The sequence below is a fragment of the Ranitomeya variabilis genome, chromosome 2 (genome assembly GCF_051348905.1).
Source record: "Ranitomeya variabilis isolate aRanVar5 chromosome 2, aRanVar5.hap1, whole genome shotgun sequence".
In the NCBI taxonomy this organism is placed as follows: Eukaryota; Metazoa; Chordata; class Amphibia; order Anura; family Dendrobatidae; genus Ranitomeya; species Ranitomeya variabilis.
Window position 1 is genome coordinate 64,353,907 of NC_135233.1, and position 21,578 is coordinate 64,375,484.

General features: G+C 41.3%; 1 protein-coding gene across 3 annotated transcripts in view; it reads right to left on the bottom strand.

The window, feature by feature from the left end:
- WDPCP (WD repeat containing planar cell polarity effector) overlaps positions 1–21,578 on the bottom strand; it is a 357,770-nt gene that overhangs the window by 203,877 nt on the left and 132,315 nt on the right. The window lies entirely within an intron of this gene.

The window sequence follows — 21,578 nt, forward strand, 5'->3', positions numbered from 1 at the left end:
ATTTAAAGTGTAACTGTTGTTTTAACTTTTATTTCATAAATTAAATAGTACACATGAAAATAAGCAACTTTGTCATAAATGTGATGAGAGAAATTTGCTTCTTTGGGGGTGCTTTTCTGCAAAGGGGACAGGGTGACTGCACCATATTGAAAGGAGCATGGATGGGGTCATGTATCGGGAGATTTTGGCCAACATCCTCTTTCCCTCAGTAAGAGCATTAAACATGGGTCATGGCTGGGTCTTCCAGCATGACAGTGACCCAAAACACTCAGCGAAGGCTACTAAGGAGCGGCTCAGCTAGAAGCATTTCAAGGTCATGGAGTGGCCTAGCCAGAATTCCAGACCTGAACACAATAGAAAATCTTTTGAGGGAGCTTAAACTCAATTTTGCCCAGCGACAGCCCCAAACTCTGAAAGATCTGGAGAAGATCTGTATGGAGGAGTGGGCCAGAATCCCAGCTGCAGCGTGTGCAAGCTTGGTGAGAACTGCAGGAAACTTCTGACCTTTGTACTTGCAAACAAAGGGTTCTGTACGATATATTTAGTTCTGATTTTCTATTGTATCAAACACTTATTTCATGAAATAAAATGCAAATTAACTATGTAAAAATCATACAATGTGACTTTCTGGATTTTTTTTTTTTGAAGATTCTGTCTCTCACAGATCAAGTGTACCTACGATAAAAATTACAGATCTCTCCATTCTTCGTAGTTGAGAAAACTTGCAAAATTGGCCATGTATGAAATTCTTATTTTCCCCACTGCAATCATGAAATTAACTACCATATATGAGATAGCTCTGCACCATGTATACACTACAGCCATAGCTGGTGAGATATCAGCCACAACACTCACCCACAGAAACCTTTTTTTTTATTTTTTTACTCGGTAGAAAAGCGTAAAAGGCTGCACTATTATGTCTGCCAAAGACAACAAAAACCTGATAAAATTGAGGCTAACTGATGTTAGCTGCCATTTGCAATCAGAAATCCTTGAAACCAATGGGGATGTTAAAGGGGTTCTGTATTTATAGACTTGTTTCAGACCTTAATTAGACTGTTAGTATTATAGCTTGTTCACCATCATCGTTAGGCAAGGCCAGGTGATGCAAAGTTCCCAGGTTTACAAAAACCCAGCCTCCTCTAACCTTGTGCTAAAAAACATCAGCCATGGGTTCTTCTAAGCAGCTGCCTAGCACTCTGAAAATAAAAATGGTGGAGGCCCACAAAGCAGGAGGAAGCTTAAGAAGATAGCAAAACTTTTTCAAGTTGCCCTTTCCTCAGTTTGAAATGTAAGTAAGAAATGGCAGTTAACAAGAAGATAAGACCTGGAAGACCAAGGAAAATATCAGTGAGAGCTGCTCGTAGGATTGCTGGAGAGACAAATCAGAACCCTGCTTGACTGCAAAAGACCTTCAGAAAGATTTATCAAACTCTGGAGTTGTGGTACATTGTTCTACTGTTAAGAGACACCTGCAGAAATATGACCTTCATGGAAGAGTCATCAAAAGAAAACCTCTCCTGCTTTTTCACCATAAAATTCAGCATCAGAAGTATGTAAAAGGACATCTAAAAAAGCATGAAGCATATTGGAAACAAGTCTTGTGGACCAATGAGGTTAATATAGAACTCTTTGGCCACAATCATCAAAAAGTATGTGTGGAGGAAAAACGGAACAGAATTTCAGAAAAAGAACATCTAGCCAACCATTAAGAATAGGGGTGGATCAATCATGCTTTGGGGTTGTGTTGCAGCCAATGGCACAGGGAACATTTCACGGATAGAGGGAAAAATGGATTCAATGAAATTTCAATAGATTTTATATGGAAACATATCATCTGTAAAAGCGGACGTTGAAAAGAAGATGGCTTCTAAAAAATGGATGATTCTAAACATACCTCAAAATCCACAATAGACGACCTCAGAAAGCGCAAGCTGAAGGTTTTACAATGGTCCTCACAGTCCCCTGATCTGAACATCATTAAAAATCTGTGGCTAGACCTCAAAATAGCAGAGTATGCAGGACGACCCAGGAATCTCACAGAACTGGAAGAATTTTCCAAGGAAGAATGAATGAAAATCCCTCAAGCAAGAATTGAAAGACTCTTGGCTGGCTACAAAAAGTGCTTACAAGCTATGATACTTTCAAAAGGGGGTGCTACTAGGTACTAACCATGCAGGGTGCCTAAACTTTTGAACATTTTTTTCTTTTTGTAAATTCTAAAATGCAAAAGATGATTTTGTTTTTTGCCTAAAATACAAAGGAAATGTGTCATTTGTAATTTTAGGCCTTTTAGAGATGATTTCATCTTCAACTTCCTTAACTGGTCACAATAACAGTAATTTTGACCAGGGATGCCCAAACTTTTACATGCCACTGTAAACTTTAATTCCTGGATAAACTAGGCCCCTGTTCATACTGGTTACAAAACGTAGTGGCAGATAGTTTATAACACCCCCCTTTTCCAGGAGTCTGCTATTTTATTCATTTTGACAAAGTTTATTATAATTGCAAAATATAGTTGCCCTGGAAGATAGCTGAAAATTTAAGAGGTTGTCCACTAACCTGACTCAGTTACTGTTTTTGATATAAAAATGGATTTAAAGGATAATGTCCCTAAAGAATCGCATATACTTTTTCTGCATATTATTATCTGCCTTTGTGCTTCCCTCCCTGTGCCATTGCACCAGCTCTGCCGTCACTTCCTCTTCAGAATCCTCTGCTCCCTTCTGACTACATTTCCCATCAGCCTTGTACTGCAATCCAACAGTGAGCACAGACCTGTAACTGACCCTAAACACTCCCCACTCCTCTTCCAGTGTCACACACAGCCCCAGCACAATCTCCTCAACAGTTATAGAAAATAGAAGCATGCACAAAGCACCAGAACAGCATCCTTGATAATAAAGATTATCCTGCACCCCCCTCACTAACTTATGTATGATAAATGGGGAGAATTATAAATGTACTCATATAATAGAAGGAATACAGCTGGGTGTATATATGTTAAAGAGGGAATAGAGCAGAATGTGTACACATATATGTATATATACACCTGGCTGTATACATAAAGATAAAAGGGTCGAGCTCTAGAGGGTGAGTGGTATCCGCAGAGAGAACTGTGTCTGCAGGGAGAACTCTGGAGGGAGAGCTGTTTCTGCAGGGAGAACTCTGGAGGGAGAGCTGTGTCTGAAGGGAGAACTCTGGAGGGAGAGCTGTGTCTGCAGGGAGAACTCTGGAGGGAGAGCTGTGTCTGAAGGGAGAACTCTGGAGGGAGAGCTGTGTCTGCAGGGAGAACTCTGGAGGGAGAGCTGTGTCTGAAGGGAGAACTCTGGAGGGAGAGCTGTGTCTGCAGGGAGAACTCTGGAGGGAGAGCTGTGTCTGCAGGGAGAACTCTAGAGGGAGAGCTGTGCCTGCAAGGAGAGCTCTGGAGGGAGAGCTGTGTCTTCAGGGAGAGTTCTGGAGAGAGAGCTGTGTCTGCAAGGAGAACTCTGGAGGGAGAGCTGTGTCTGCAGCCAGAGCTCTGGAGGGAGAGCTGTGTCTGCAGGGAGAGCTCTGGAGGGAGAGCTATGTCTGCAGGGAGAGCTCTGGAGGGAGAGCTGTGTCTGCAGGGAGAGCTCTGGAGGGAGAGCTGTTTTTGCAGAGAGCGGTGTCTGCGGGGAGAATCCTGGAGGGAAAGCTGTTTTTGCAGAGAGTGGTGTCTGCAGGGAGAGCGGTGTCTACAGGGAGAACCCTGGAGGGAGAGCTGTTTTTGCAGAGAGTGGTGTCTGAGGGGAGAACCCTGGAGGGACAGCTGTTTTTGCAGAGAGTGGTGTCTGCAGGGAGAACTGTTGAGTTAGAGCTGTTTTTGCAGAGCGCTATGTCTGAAAGGAAGTGCTGTGTCTGCAGCAGCATGCACAGGAGCAGTGTATGAATGGAGTCCTGCCCACCCACACAGCAAGCCACACCCAACCCATCAGTTTCCAAAACCTGGATCTCAGTAAGATTTTGACATGACATTATAGGAATTCAGGAGATTCAGAGACCATGTAACCAGAGCAGCTCAGGTTACAAGATATGCAAAAGCAAAGTATTTACAAAAGAGCTCATCTATGGCAGTTTGTTCACATGAAAGGGACTTGTAAAGTAATGGCCAACCTCTTTTAGTTTCATGATAAAAAAAATAATAATAGGACTTTTGTAAGAGAACATGCTATGCAATGTAATTGCAGTTACTTCCTGTGTGGTGCCCCCTTCTACACCATTATGACCCCGTCTATATTTGTCAGTCAAATGACATCACGTGGTTCCTCACTGACCACACAGTATAGTCTTGTGACACCTCACTGCCATATCTATGTGGTCATAAATCAGCTTAGGGAAAAGTAATAAAAAAATAGATAAATAAAGACAGATGCAGGTTACAAACTCATCCGAAAGAGATCAGTGATGGCGGCAGTGTGAACTTATTCTGCATCCCGAGTACACACAGCTACGTTCATAGCGGGTGTACAAGCAATTTAAATTTTTAATTTAACTTTGCTGCAGTAAAAAAAAAAAAAAAAATTGCCCCCGAAGGTGTCCATATCCTTTAAAAGATACCATTCTGTGATAAGTTAAATATCGATTTCCATCCTTCCAACCCCTTCAACTGGTGACTAACATTTCTACATTGTGATCCCCTTGAGCTAAAAGATGAACTAGCAGATAAGATGACCAAAAAGCCGCACACTGAAAATATAATTCATTTTCACCAGATACATAACAGATATACATATTGTATGAAAAGGTGTAACATGGCGAGTATCCGAACCAGAACCCATTACAGAAAAAATGACTTTGCATATCAAATCCTCTGCAAAATAAAGTGTTTTTTTTTGTTTTTTTTAAAATTTTCTTCCTGTTGCGTTCATGGTGGCCGTGTCGAACATCTGCATAGATGCACAGACATACGCATTCTCCTGTCGTGGGAAGGGATGAGGATTAACTTAAAAAGGAATTTACTTCAACGACTCCAATCAATACTAAAATGTAGAGTCATGGTTGCCTGACAGCGGCGGCCTACGTGAAGGATTTGTATCTGCTTGTTTTAAATGTCAAGCAATAAAGATGACACCGGAGAAAGAAAAAAAAAAATAGTTTCATATAGATCACCAAATATTTAAAAAAAAAAGAAAAAAAAAGTTCCAATATGTAAAAATTGAGCATCACCTTCTTTCTCGTTTCTCCAAAAATTAAAGACTACAAGGCACAAATATCCACTTTGTAGCAAAATCTATTCTTTCTGCATAATGTGGATGAGATACAGCTTCATGCGTAAAAGTTTATGCAGCTCTGGAGAATTGTGCTTCTATTTCTCAGGAACGGATTTGCTGAATTTATTATTCAAACTATGTTATTTTTGAGCACGGTTATTTGAAAACATGAGCTCTGCACCATCTGCGTGACACATGCCAAGGAAATATAGATTGCACTGCATTTCTGCTTAAGGAATTAAAGGAAGGTTGATAGCTTGAAAAAATAAATACATTAAAAAAAAAAACCACACATATTTTGCCATTGCTGGTCAGCAATAATCGAACCACTTTCTGGGGATTAAGCGCATGGCTAAGCCTACTGGACCAGACACTAGCAAAGGGCAGGGGGTCTTCTTATCAGAGAAATGCTTCTGGAGCCAGTCTCACTACAGGACAGATTGCTTTCATATTCCTGTCTGCAAGGCAACAAAGGATGGAAGTAATGCGATAATACCAGAGTGCAATGGGTGTTAAAAACCCGTTGCATTTATGTATTGTATTTAGTAAATAATCAGACTCATCCAAATTGTGATTTTTGCCACTCAACCAATGCCATTAAAATCAAGGTTAATGCTTAGATAATCCTCCTGACGTCTTGATACGAATGATAAGAATTCTCATTTGCATGGCCACGCTGTTGCTGACCTTATTTGCGGAATACAAAGGATGAGACAGTCAGCATGAAACTTAACTACTGCGCTTTACATGTAGGATGGGCGTCTGTGCAGCTGGACACACTTCACAGGCTCAAACACCAAACCAATCAATGGTATAAGACAATCACCCTACCGGGCAAGGGAGGCTACACCCTGAAGAGCACATACAGTACTGAATCAAGGACTGCTGGCCTGGACCGCTGCCAGGTAATCAGGTTTTCATGACTATAGGGCAGACAGAAATTAGTCTGAAAAAGAGAAAAAAACAAAACATTTCATTTCAGAATCAAAAGACTATTCCCTTTCCTTTGTGACATTCAAAAGACAATCATCAGGTGCTTGAATTTCTGCACGTGGACTCTCCTTCCATAAACTTGGAAATCCAAACCATTAAATACTTATGACTTATCCATCAAAAATTACACATACTCTCAAGGTGAACAGATGTCAATGTATACTGCTGATTAAGTAAGTTTATCAATCCATTTTATGTGTAAATTGCCTCATAACTTGAACTCTAGCACCATCAGTGTCAGCGCGAACTATCCGTCGATATTTGAATGAATAGTATGCTATGACAGGAGATCCAGGAGGACCCCACTGCTGACACAGGGACATAAAAATGCTAGACTGCAGTTTTCCAAAATGTACTTGAGTATGTCAAAATCCTTCTGCTAAAGTGTCTTGTGGACAGATGAGACCAAAATAGAGCTTCTTGGTAAAGCACATCATTCTGTTTATGGAAAATATAATGAGGCCTAGAAAAAAACTAGCACAGTACCTACAGTCAAATATGGTGGGGTTGTTTTGCTGCCTCTGACACTGGGTGCCTTGACTGTGTGCAAAGCATCATGAAATCTGAAGATTATCAATGGATTTTTGGTCACCATGTGGTGCCCAGTGACAGAAAGCTGGGTTTGCATCCTAGGTCATGGGTATTCCTGCAGGACAATGACTCCAAACATACTTCAAGAAGCACCCAGCGCTGGAGAGTTCTGAAGCGTTCAGCAATGAGTCCGGATCTAAATCCATTTTAGCACATGTCAAGAGTTGTTAAAATTGCTGCTGGGAGAAGGCACCTTTCAAATATGAGTGCCCTGGAGCAGTTTGCCAAACAAGAGTGATTTTCGTATCGCCAAACCTGTTACTTGCCACAGTTGAATCTGAATGTGCATCGCATGCTTGAAACAAAGTTGTTTACCAACAATTTTGGAAAGATGCTAACAATTTTGTCAGGCCCATTTTGGTGGTTTTGTGTGAAATGAAGTCCAATTTTCCTTGGCTTTCTCGTTTTTGTGTTGTTCCAATACACAGAAAGTAAATAAACATGTGTATAACAAGACATGTGTAATTGCACTGTTATTCTGAGAGAAATAGTTTACTGTCTGGAATAATTTCAAAGGTGTCAATACTTTCGGCCATGACTTTAAGATTAATTGAATGGAGATAAACGGCTTATGTGCTGCCATCTTTCCGTACCTGGAGGTGCTCAAAGGGGCAGCGTTCTCAAGATAGATGTAGGTTTTTGTGTTCTATTCGGCATTTATTGCATACACTCTAAATTTGCCATTATTGTCCAGGAAATAAATAATATTTTGATTTAGGCGGCAGACAAACCACTGATACAACCTGTGCAGCCGCATTGGGGTCCAAGAGATAAGGCGGCCCACTTCTGCCTCCAAAGCACCAATCCACTTTTGTCATAAACACAAAGGGGCCCTTTTTAATGGTCTTGCACAGGGGCCCTCTTCTGTCCGTCACTGCTTTGATTGTTCTTAAGGTTCCTTGATGCTAATGTCCTGTGTAATATCACGTTAATGAGTTAGAGATTTATCGCTTGATGTGGATTTGCCAATGTAGGACGCCATGATTGGGTACCCAGCTCATATAAACTGTAAGCCCTCAAAGAGGGAAGGGAGATAGACCAGGGACGTGGGATCAGAAATGAAGTCCAATTTGACCCATTGTAAATAAAAAAAAAAAGCTAATATTATTCAAGTATTCCTGCATATATTACGGTTATTTTACATAAATAAAGCTTGCTCTCCTACAAAACCAAAATCCATTTCACAAGCTGACTACCAATATTGTTCTTTGCTCTAATCTTCATGTAATCCTGATGGAGGGGGGGAAATGTGTTGGTGAGACTCATCCGGCAGAGCAGCCTGCTTGTGCGAGGATTGCAAACAGGTGAAGACTTTGTTGGATTTTTTAGAATGTGTGTGAAAATCAGGAAAGGTGGAGCCTCGAGATTAGACAAGTCCCGACACCACGCAGATATGTCAGTGGCTACAGCTTCTGTTTGATGTTTTACAAAACTAATGAGTGCAGGACAAAAAAAATATATACTGTATATATATCAAGTAAGGTATCAACAAAACTTTTACAAAATAAACAAAATTTATTAAATAAGGTATCAAAATAATCTCTGTAAAAAGGACAAAAATATATTAAATAAGGTATCAGAATAATCTTTATAAAAAGGACAAAAATGTATTAAATAAGGTATCAAAATAATCTTTATTCGAATATTAAATGTTAATGTTATAATAAAGGTTATTTCGATACTTCAATATATTTTTGGTCCTGTGCTCATTTCATACTGGTATTTTTAGGTGTCAGTTATGGTGCCATAATGGACACTATTATTTGTGGAGTGCATCAAGTGATAACCCTAAAGAAAGCAAATGATGTAGAGGGATTCTTGGTTGCTTCTTTTTATAATTTCAATTATTATTGTAGAGATTTTTTTTAATGCTTTTACTATGAAAAGAAAACTACGGTAATAATGTGATGTGTCAGCACTATAGACCAACCAGGATCAGCTGCAACACCCCCTAGTAGTTTATACCCTTGGGTAAGGACCTTTGTTCCTGCAAGGCAAACAGCATGTGCTTCTCTCATGGTGCACAGCTTGAGAATCAATAATGGCTTGAAGGAAGCCACCAGAGACCCCTGGAAAGGTTAATACAGAGACACTCAACTCATTTCCCAAACTAACCCCTCATCTGTGCACAGGTGTCTCCATGATTCTAAAGAGAAAGTGTCCTTATGACTCATTTTTACACCTGTGCTCATATGTATAACCGGCCGTATAAAGGCTGCATGTAGCATCGGTACATACGGTATTTCTAGATAGTTCAGCCGAGCACACTTCAACTGGACGTACAGAAATAAACTATTATAGAACAATACTGATCACGGTGGAAGCTATCTAAAGCATAAAAGACTTTGGTCTAGTTCACGCTTTGCATTTTTTAAAAATCCAAAACGGAAGCTAAGCCAACAGGATGGAGAAATATATTAGTTTCACTCATTATATGATGTACAAAAAAAAATAAAAAAAAGTATGCAAAAACATCTTCAAATGTGATATCTGAGCAATGCTTTAGAAAAAGGCACTATTTATTGCACCACGTGATATATTTTAACTTCATTTTGCTCTTCATGTGCCAAGTATGAAAATATCATGAGTTGTGTATGGGTTGTGATTTCCTAAAAATTCCATTCAAGGGGTTTTCCTACTAAAATATAAGCCATACATTTCTGATAGGTTTCCTTCCATCACATAATATGAGTGGCATGCCCTCAGTAAGGCAAGACAAGATCCATAAAAAGACATGTCCGTGCCGTGCTGCTCCCACTATTACAGCCTGTAGGAGGTATGTTGTCACTTGTTGACAGGGCATAAATGTAAAAAAAAAATCAAAGAACTTATCTGTGGCTGCCCACTTCTGCACAGGAGAGGAGTTGGTGCCGATGACGTTAAGAGATGTGTGTGAGACCAGCGGGTGTTGCGAACGCGTCTTTGTGTGGGGTTGTAAGGTCAATGGCACCACTTACCTCCGATGTGGAACAGCATGGCGCCAGATAACCCCTTTAAAATGTCCTTTTACCAGTATTATTATTTCTTACAACTGGACAGTAAATTATACCATTACAACTATGTCCATCTCTAGCCGACAGCTTATCTTCTGGCTCGGTGAATCCGATCTTCTCAATTGACCAAAAAAAAAACCAGAACTATAGGGCAAATTCACCATTTTCCAAATAAGACTGCCATAGAATAATCACATAAGTTTGCAAACTGCATAGATGGGAAATAAATTGTCTTCTGCTGTTTTTTCAACTTTTTAAAATGTTTTTCAAGCTTAATAGGAGGGAGTCTAGCATGGCGAAGCCTGACAAAATCAACATAATCTACTCTACAAAAGTTGGGTAAGTTATAGTAGAAATGTACTCCAGTCTGTGACTAGAGTACATTTCTGACTCTGACGCACAGGCAGGTCAAAGATGTGACAAACTAATCACATTCTACTCTATTTGGACCGTGGATTACGACTGGCATTTAAAATACCTTTCATAATCAGCACAATAAAGATTCAGAAAAAATGTGTGAGTGTTCTGCAGGGCATTTATTACTAGCATGTATCCAATGCATAAACCAAGCTGCTCCGAACATTTACTGTAGCTGTAATGGTTTCCACACTACTGTGCTTGGTCTTTGCAAATTCAGTAATCAATGTAGTAAAAGACCAAATTATAAAAATGCATCTTTTGCATCTACTTGTAACAAATATGTATAGGAAAACTAAATTGTGAAACTGTTGCTCCTCCAACAGGTCAGGCGGCCGCATATACACACATACATACGTACACCGTTACATACACATGTTCTAAATCAGTGATTTTTGCATTAATACTTTTTTTTCTCATTGGGACATCAGCAATTTATTGGCTATTTTCTGGATTCATTTGACAGCTTCCACATGTCTGTATTATACACTGTCCAGCAATCTTGACTTTCTCATTAACCCAATTTCATCCAGATTTACATAATAATAAATTATAAATGACTGTGGCTAGGCTTATCATTGTCACGGGTCTTGTGATTTAATTTAGATGTTTATTTCCAAACAGTGAGTCCTGCGGAGAAGCCCATGGAGCACCATCTGTAGAGATCATTATGTCACCGCCTCAGTATGTTCCCTGCTCTGAACTCCTAGGGTTTGTATTGTCACATACTTGTTTTAAATACAAAGCTGCTTTACTTCAGATCTGACCAGGACACACCCATAGACGGACATCTGTCTTTTTTCAGTAACACATATTCTCCCTTAGGTGATTTCAGTAACTAGGATGAGTTGCCCACAGCCTTATAAATGACAGACGATAACCTGGAATCGCCAAGAAACATTCATGAATGATGTAAGATGTTTGGAACTAAGGGTAGACTCTGAAGAGGAGTCATCGAGAAATGGTATCAAGGCTGAATTCATGAGTCTGATGTTCACAGACTTCAGGCCGTGACATTCGAACTAGTCACGGAACTCTTGGGTCAAACCCAACAACCTCATATAAGCCAACACCAGAAGTGCTATCTCGCCCCGGATAACTACAATGGGTATAGAGTTTTGATACATTTCGATATAATGGATGCATGGGCAGCACGGTGGCGCAGTGGATAGCACTGCAGCCTTGCAGCGCTGGAGTCCTGGGTTCAAGCCTCACTAAGGACAACATCTGCAAAGAGTTTGTATGTTCTCTCCGTGTTTGCGTGGGTTTCCTCCCACATTCCAAAGACATACTGATAGGGAATTTAGATTGTGAGCCCCAACGGGGACAGTGACGATAATGTGTGCAAACTGTAAAGCGCTGCGGAATATGTTAGCGCTATATAAAAATAAAGATTATTATTATTATTATTATGCTAGAAACTGATTCTTATCTTAGCACTGTAAATCCTTGCAGGCGGTCAGTCCATGCTAGGAGTTGTAGTTTCATAAGTGCTGGAATCCCGCAGGTTGCTTACCCCTGTATTAGACCTTCTTAAGACTAATGTCCTATCTGAGCATTATTTACAAAAAGTTTACGATGAAATTTAAAGTAGAAGTGCACATGTTCTGTAAGGTAAGCCTTTATTTCCTTGGGTGCTGAGCCCCCATTTTCTATCTGAAAAGTTTCCTTCTTTTTCCTTATTATTGAGGAATCACTTTAAAAGGAGCCGGTCATTAGATTCATGCTGTCCAAACCACGATGAGCACGAATCAGAGTCTGGCTATGCGATTACAGATACGTTTGTAAACTCAAAAATGCAGCGTTTTCAGACTAAACACACTTTGAAAAGCCGACCTGGACCATAAGGAGAGTCCTGACTAGTCCCATGCGGTCCCCGCCCATCTTCTCCCTGGACCATAAGGAGAGTCCTGACTAGTCTGGAGCAGTCACCGCCCATCTTCTCCCTGGACCATAAGGAGAGTCCTGACTAGTGTGGTGCGGTCCCCGCCCATCTTCTCCCTGGACCATAAGGAGAGTCCTGAGACTAGTCCCGTGCGGTCCCCGCCCATCTTCTCCCTGGACTATAAGGAGAGTCCTGAGACTAGTCCCGTGCGGTCCCCGCCCATCTTCTCCCTGGACCATAAGGACAGTCCTGAGACTAGTCCGGAGCAGTCCCCGCCCATCTTCTCCCTGGACGATAAGGAGAGTCCTGACTAGTCTGGTGCGGTCACTGCCCATCTTCTCCCTGGACCATAAGGAGAGTCCTTAGACTAGTCCCGTGTGGTCCCCGCCCATCTTCTTCCTGGACCATAAGGAGAGTCCTGAGACTAGTCCCGTGCGGTCCCTGCCCATCTTCTCCCTGGACCATAAGGACAGTCCTGAGACTAGTCCGGTGCGGTCCCCGCCCATCTTCTCCCTGCACCACTTCAGTTGATTGACAGGTCTCTCCCATTTGTGTATATAGGGAGAGACCTGTCAGTCAAAAGGGATGGTAGTGGGGAAAAGCTGCATGACATTAGTTAGGTCTGTTCCCGGTCTGGATTTCCAAAGTATGTTTTCTCTGAAACGCCACAGCCTGGCTCTGATTCATCCTCGTGGTTGGTGCAGCATTAAACCAAAGTCAGGTTCCCTTTAAGATCACAATGATCAGACTGATAAAGATTTTAATCCACAGAGAAAAAAAAAGTAGATTCCTGCGTAATGACTAGTGATGAGCGAATATACTCGTTACTCGAGATTCCATGCTTGGGGGTCCTCCGAGTATTTTTTAGTGCTCGGAGATTTAGTTTTTCTTGCCGCAGCTGAATGATTTACATCTGTTAGCCAGCATAAGTACATGTGGGGGTTGCCTGGTTGCTAGGGAATCCCCACATGTACTTATGCTGGCTAATAGCTGTAAATCATTCAGCTGCGGCAAGAAAAACTAAATCTCCGAGCACTAAAAAATACTCGAAGGACCCCCGAGCGTGCTCGGGAAATCTCGAGTAACGAGTATATTCGCTCATCACTAGTAATGACAACACACAGGGATCTTGAGGAGAATCAATACAGAATACATAATGGAATTTAACATTTCCATTATAGAATAATATATTCCGGGCAAAAGGGACTAAGAAGAGTAAAGAATGGGATCAGGAACACACAGCTGGGCTACTGCTGCAAGAGCTGGAAATGACGGTAACAACCCTCAGTGGCCACAGTCAATGGCGAACGCGGCATCTACACAATCAAGGGATGCCATTGGGATGTCATGGGGGCAGGAGCCTAATGAAGGCCCCCAGCTCTGCCATCTTGGTGCTCCTACTAAGCTCTTAATATGATAATGATGACACTTAACACACTGCGCTACAGAAGTCTTCTAGTAAATTGTACAAGCTATAGCATGGTCAAGTTTTATAGACTAAAAAATGGTTAAAAAAAACTTTCCCTATTTGTTGCGTATGAAATACAATTAGGAAAATTAAAAAAATTATATTTGGTATAGCTGTGTCCGTAATTGTCCAAACTATTAAATACGGTAAGTATTTGATACAATAGAGAAACAGAACTTAATATTTGGTACAGAAACCTGTGTTTGCAGCTACAGAGGTCACACACTTCCTATAGTTCTTGACCAAGTTTGCACACACTGCAGCAGGGATTTTGGCCCACTCCTCTATTGGCGATTTGATAGATGCTACTGGGCAGATGCCACCGACGCCATTTTGAGGGACAATTTTTTTTTCTGAATACTTATGAATTTTTTTTTCAAAACATATTATATTCAGTATGTAAAATAGGGGGCAGGTCACTGAGCGATCAGTGATCTGTCATAAGCCATACAGATGAATATGTAAGCAGAACTCCACATGAAGACCCCCCCCCCCCCTCCCCACAGGCCGCCTAGGAGCACGGGCATATCATTAACTGAGAAAAGACAAATAAAGATTAAGCAACAACCACAAGATGGATTTCATCACTAGATATCAATGTAATCAGTATAACAGAGCCAACTTCACACTGCCTGTAGGTAACTGAGCACAATCCTGCTGACAGATTCCCTTTAATAACCAAAACGTGGCCACTTGTTGACATGTATTTATTGACTCATTAGGGGTTTTTTGCAAGGAAGGTGCTTTTGAGTGCTGCCCACTTTTTTTTCTTTTTTTTTTTTTATACCCAATCTTTCATTACTCTCTCCACCAAATTGAGTAATCTATTGAATGTTGTGGCGATTCAATAAACTAAAAAGTTGCACTCTGTAGCGCTAAAGCATGTCAATATGAAATATATGAAATATGAATAGCATTACTGCTTCTGGATACAAGGAAAAAACTGAGACACTTAGCACATAATTTGAACAATTCATGCATTGGCAAAATTATGTGCTAAGTGTCTCAGTTTTTTCCTATTATCCAGAAGCAGTATTGCTATTCATATTTCACATTGACATGCTTTAGCGCTACAGAGCGCATCATTTTTTCTTTATTGTATATGGAGATGGCTGCTCCTAGTATGCACTCGTTCACACTAGCTTGGAAGTATCAGTCTTTTGTCTTCTGTTGTGGGCAATCAACCAGACTTCCTCTACCTAACCACTAAAATAATAAAACCTAGAGCATGAATAGACACTGTTGCCTGCATATTCACACCCGACATTTATGATACTTTACCACCACTTAAATAATATAAAAAAATACTTATACAAGTTTGGTATGACAATAATCATTCTGGCCTGGAGAATCATGTTGTCAGGTCAAATCTACCGCGTAATGAACATCGTAAAAGCAAAGCACTAAAAATAAAGGCAGAATGGCAAGATATTTTTTTTCACAATATCACCATACTTCACAATTTTTTCCCCATTTTCCAGTATATTGTATGGCAATATGAACGGTATCATGCAAAGCTACAACTGATCATGCGGCTACACCGATGGGAAAAAATAAATAAGTTGAGGCTCTTGGAGGAAAGGAAGAAGAAAAACAAAACTCTAGAAAATGGAAAATTAAGGTGTTAATAATTGATTGTCTTGAGAAGAGAGGATGTTCCATTTTGACTGCCATACTGGTAATTATTTAATATATGTAGTTTTATAGGCACCAATCGTACAACATACAGTGGGGAAAATAAGTGTATGATACACTGCCGATTATGCAACTTTTTCCACCTACAAGAATGGCGACGTCTATAATTTTTATCATAGGTACAAAGCAATAGAAAATCACATTGTATGATTTAGAAATATGGTAATTAAATTGCATTTTATTGCATAAAATAAGTATTTTATCACATACCAATCAGCAAGAATTATGTCTCTCATAGACTTGTTAGATTTTCTTTAACCCCTTCATGACCCAGCCTATTTTGACCTTAATGACCTGGTCATTTTTTGCAATTCTGACCAGTGTCCCTTTATGAGGTAAGAACTCAGGAACGCTTCAACGGATCCTAGCGATTCTGAGACTGTTTTTTTTGTGACATATTGGGCTTCATGTTAGTGGTAACTTTAGGTCGATAATTTTTGCGATTATTTGTGAAAAAAATGGAAATTTGGCGAAAATTTTGAAAATTTTGCAATTTTCAAATTTAGAATTTTTATTCTGTTAAACCAGAGTTATTATGTGACACAAAATAGTTAATAAATAACATTTCCCACATGTCTACTTTACATCAGCACAATTTTGGAAACAATTTTTTTTCCGCTAGGACGTTATAAGGGTTAAAATTTGACCAGCGATTTCTCATTTTTACAGCAAAATTTACAAAACCATTTTTTTTAGGGACCACCTCACATTTGAAGTCAGTTTGATGGGTCTATATGGCTGAAAATACCCAAAAGTGACACCATTCTAAAAACTGCACCCCTCAAGGTGCCCAAAACCACATTCAAGAAGTTTATTAACCCTTCAGGTGTTTCACAGCAGCAGAAGCAACATGGAAGGAAAAAATTAACATTTAACTTTTTAGTCACAAAAATGATCTTTTAGCAACAATTTTTTTCATTTTCACATGGGCAACAGGCTAAAATGGATCCTAAAATTTGTTGGGCAATTTCTCCTGAGTACGCCAATACCTCATATGTGGGAGTAAACCACTGTTTGGGCACACCGCAGGGCCCGGAAGGGAAGGAGCGCCATTTGACTTTTTGAATGAAAAATTAGCGCCAATCGTTAGGGGACACCATGTCGCGTTTGGAGAGCCCCTGTGTGCCTAAATATTGGAGCTCCCCCACAAGTGACCCCATTTTGGAAACTAGACCTCCCAAGTTACTTATCTTGTTGTGTGGTTTGCACATTGATCCCCCAAGTGCTTCACAGAAGTTTATAACGCAGAGCCGTGAAAATAAAAAAAATCATTTTTCTTTCCTCAAAAATGATTTTTTTTTAGCCCGCAATTTTTTATTTTCACAAGGGTAACAGGAGAAATTGGACCCCAAAAGTTGTTGTCCAGTTTGTCCTGACTACGCTTATACCCCATATGTGGGGGTAAACCACTATTTGGGCACACGTCGGGGCTCGGAAGGGAAGTAGTGACGTTTTGAAATGCAGACTTTGATGGAATGGTCTGCGGGCGTCACGTTGCGTTTGCAGAGCCCCTGATGTGCCTAAACAGTAGAAACCCTCACAAGTGACACCATTTTGGAAACTAGACCCCCCCAAGGAACTTATCTAGATGTGTGGTGAACACTTTCAACCCCAAGTGCTTCACAGAAGTTTATAACGCAGAGCCGTGAAAATAAAAAATCATTTTTCTTTCCTCAAAAATTATTTTTTTAGCCCACAATTATTTATTTTCAGAAGGGTGACAGGAGAAATTGGACCCCAAAAGTTGTTGTCCAGTTTGTCCTGAGTATGCTGGTACCCCATATGTGGGGGTAAACCACTGATTGGGCACACGTCGGGGTTCGGAAGGGAGGGAGCACCATTTGACTTTTTGAATGCAAGATTAGCTGGAATCAATAGTGGCGCCATGTCACGTTTGGAGACCCCCTGATGTGCCTAAACAGTGGAAACCCCTCAATTCTAACTCCAACACTAACCCCAACACATCCCTAACCCTAATCCCAACTCTAACCATGACCCTAATCACAACCCTAACCCCAACACACCCCTAACCACAACCCTAACCACACCCCTAACCCTAATCCCAACCATAACCCTAACCACAAGCCTAACCCCAACACACCCCTAACCCTAATCTTAACCCTAACTCCAACCCCAATTCTAATTCTAACCCTAACCTTAAGGCTATGTGCCCACGTTGTGGATTTGTGTGCAGATTTTTCCTCACTGTTTTTAAAAATCCACAGGTAAAACGCACTGCGTTTTAACTGCGGATGTACCGCGGATTTCCAGTGTTTTTTGTGCAGATTTCACCAGCGGATTTTTATACAGGAACAGGTGAAAACACTGCGGAACCCGCACAAAGAATTGACATGCTGCGGAAAATACCGAGCGGTATTTTCCGCACCATGTGCACAGCGGATTTGGTTTTCCATAGGTTTACATGAAACGTGATGGAAAACTGCTACGAATTCGCAGTGGTCAATCCGCAGCCAAAATCCGCACCGTGTGCACATAGCCTAATTCTAACCCTAATTCTAACCGTAACCCTAACCCTAATTGCAACCCTAACCCTAATTGCAACCCTAACCCTAGTGGAAAAATAAAAATAAATATATTTTCTTTATTCTATTATGTTCCCTACCTATGGGGGTGATAAACGGGGGGTTATTTACTTTCTTTTTATTTTGATCATTGTGATATGATCTATCACAGTGATCAAAATGAATGAACAAATCTGCCGGACGGCAGATTCGGCGGGCGCACTGGGCATGCGCCCGCCATTTTGGAAGATGGCGGCGCCCATCCTAGAAGCCGGACGGACACTGGTAGGGACCCCGGGACTTCGGAGGTATGGAGGGTGTGATCAGACAGCGGGGGGGGGCGCCGGACAGGATGGAGGGGAGAGGAGGGCGGAGGACATAACGGAGGGTAGGAAACACTGGCGGCGGCTGCAGATTGCCGCCGTCAGTCGGTGGAGGGGTCAGATCGGGGTTTCCAGCTGTGGCTGATGATATTGCAGCCTCGGCCATGGCTGGATTGTAATATTTCACCAGTTTTCATTGGTGAAATGTTACGATTGCTCTGATTGACCGTTTCACTTTCAACAGCCAATCAGAGCGATCGTAGCCACGGGGGAGGGGGGGCAAAGCCTCCCCCTTGGGCTCAAGTACCACCCCCCGTTCCCTGCAGGTCGGGTGAAATTTCAGTTAACCCTTTCACCCGATCTGCAGGAATGTGATCCTGCCATGATGCTACATAGGCGTCAGGTCGGATTGGCACCGACTTTCATGACACCTACGTGGCGTCACAGGTCGGGAAGGGGTTAAGAAGCCCTCCTACTCTGCACTCATTACCTGTATTAATTGTACCTGTTTAAACTCGTTACCTGAATAAAAGACACCTGTCCACACAATCAATCACACTCCAACCTCTCCACCATGGCCAAGACCAAAGAGCTGTCTAAAGACTCCAGGGACAACATTGTAGATCTGCACCAGGCTGGGATGGGCTACAGGACAATAGGCCAGCCGCTTGGTGAGAAGGCAACAACTGTTGGCACAATTGTTAGAAAATGGAAGAACCACAAGATGACTGTCAATCTTCCTCGGTCAGGGGCTCCATGCAAGATCTCGCCTCGTTGGGTTAGGATGATTCTGAGAAAGGTCAGGAAGCAGACCAGAACTACATGGGAGGACCTGGTCAATGAACTGAAGTGAGCTCGGACCAGTCTCAAACATTACCGTTAGTAACACACTACACCACCATGAATTAAAATCCTGCAGGGCACGCAAGGTCCCCCTTGCTCACGCCAGCACATATCCAGGCCCGTTTGAAGTTCGCCAATGATGATCTGGATGGAGGAAGAAGGATGAGTACAACCTAAAGAACACCATCCCAGCCATAAAGCATGGTGGAAGAAACATCATACTTTGGGGATAATTTTATGCAAGAGGGACAGGAGGACTGCATTGTATTAAAGGGAGGATGGATTTTGTCCAAACACCTCCTTCACTCAGTAAGAGCATTGAAGATGGGTCGTGGCTGGGTCTTCCAGCATGACAATGACCTGAAAAACACAGCCAGAGCAACTAAGGAGTGGCTTTGTAAGAAGCATTTCAAGGTCCTGGAGTGGCCTAGCCAGTCTCTAGACCTGAACCCAATAGAAAATCTTTGGAGGGAGTGGAAATTCAATGTTGCTGTAATGGACTGGGTGGTGGAACCACTGTACTGTAATCCGAGGAGAGCCTGGAGGGAAGTGAGTAGGTACCTCATTAAGCCAGACCTCGGATGCACGGCGGCTGACAATATCACGATCCTAGGAGGGACGTAGAATGTGGTACTACTCCAGGACTGACCTCGGGTGGATGGCAGTTGACCCCCTAGGGACAGGAGGCTGGAACAATAGACTTGGCAAGTACTGGCTGGCACAGCTGGTGTAGTGACTGGCACGACAGACACACAGGCAGGCAGGTACTGGCGGGCACGACTGATATACAGGCAGGCAGGCATGGCTGATATACAGGACAGATATACAAGCACTTAGACCAAGAGAACTAGCAAGTGTGTTTAAGAAACTAACTAACGACATTGCATAGGCACCTCCAGGCAGGTGAATACTTATTTCATGCAATCAAATGCAAATTATTTATGTAAAAATCATACAACGTGATTTTCTGGATTTTTTTATGATTCTGTCTCTTACAGTTGAGGTGTACCTACGATAAAAATTACAGACCTCCCCATTATTTGTAGCTGCTAAAAAAAATATATAGCTGGAGTGTTACTTTAAATTATTAATAATAAAATATTAAAATGTGAGAGTCCTCAGTGGTTCCTACCTTTTAATGGCAAAAGTGAAAAGATGGTAACAAATAGCAAGCTTTCCAGACTGATCAGGTCTCTTCACCAGGCTTCCCCTGACGAAGCTGCAGTTGCAGCGATACACGTGGGGCTTTTGCCTCACCCCTTATTCCGTCTCTTGTTTTCTCTGGCTGCCTCGACCTGCGTTATTTTTTAGCACCGGTGCTACAGCCTTCATTCTTGGCACGCCTTCAAATCCGTAAGCTTATTGCCCTTTATTTGAATTGGCAGTACTTCCCTCTTCTTGGGAGCCTTGCTACATACCTGGCCAGGTCTTATGATGACAGCTTAGGTTCACTTTGTGATGGGTACATTGGGGCTAATATCGTTCAGGTATTGAGCATGCTTATATTATACTGCAATTTATTTTGCCTTACTTATGCAGCCACTATTATGTCGATACATGACTACAGTGTATTGTGTGCCATTATTTAGTTCCTTTTTCTCTGTATTTGCAATATTTTGGTTTGTTATAGCTTATTGGTTTGCTATTTAATGCACTTAAACAAGAGATACTGCGTATTTGCACTAACGTAACCAAGCACATTATTTATGTCTATATAGATTGGTACCCGCACTTTATGCTTTGGTTATGTTATATAATGCATGATCTGTATAGGGGTGAGGACCACTGGTCCTATATTTAGGCCTTTTTTTAAATGGTTTTATCCTGTGTTTGTCTTTTCTGAGGTGTTAATAAAGTACTATGATGTTTTTGTACTATCCATGGGTGTGCATACCATTATTGGTCTAGTCTTTTTTTCTTCTTTGTTTTGCAGGCTTGGTTAAAGACACAGGAAATGTGCATGATTGGATAGCAATATTTTTTTTCTTATCCAAATGCAAAAAGGAAAATCTAATTCCCAAAGGACCCTGGATTACAAATCCAATTCTACATACCTACAATATACTAAGCCTGATGAAGAGACCTGAGCAGTCTGGAAAGCTTGCTATTTGTTTCCTTTTTTTCAGTTAGCCATTAAAAAGTATCAACCACTGAGGACTCTCAAATTGTAATATTTTTTTCGAGTGGCTAACATGGTACACAGATATATTTTTCCTGTATCATACTAAAAATTAGTGTATCTTTTAGGCTATAGGTAGTAACATTTAAAACTAATGCTCTACATTTACTCCTATTTAACTAATGAGTACATAAGAACTGTAACTATGAATTTAGCAATTTCTCCTTTAAAAAAGACAGTCGAGTTTTTTTTCCCTTAACATTCGGCATGCTCCCGAGAGAATGAACATTAAACCAAGTGCTGTGAACCTGTGGGTGACAGAAAAGATAAAATGATAATTTCCCAGACACTTTAACTTGAAAGAGCATGTCAATGTCAAGGCTCGGTTCTCTGGACTGGAAACAGGAGTTTATCTTGCAGTGCCGTGGCTCACGTTCAGGTGGTTCGGTGCATTTTTTACATTAGAGCTAACTTTGCGGTGGACAGCTATGCTGA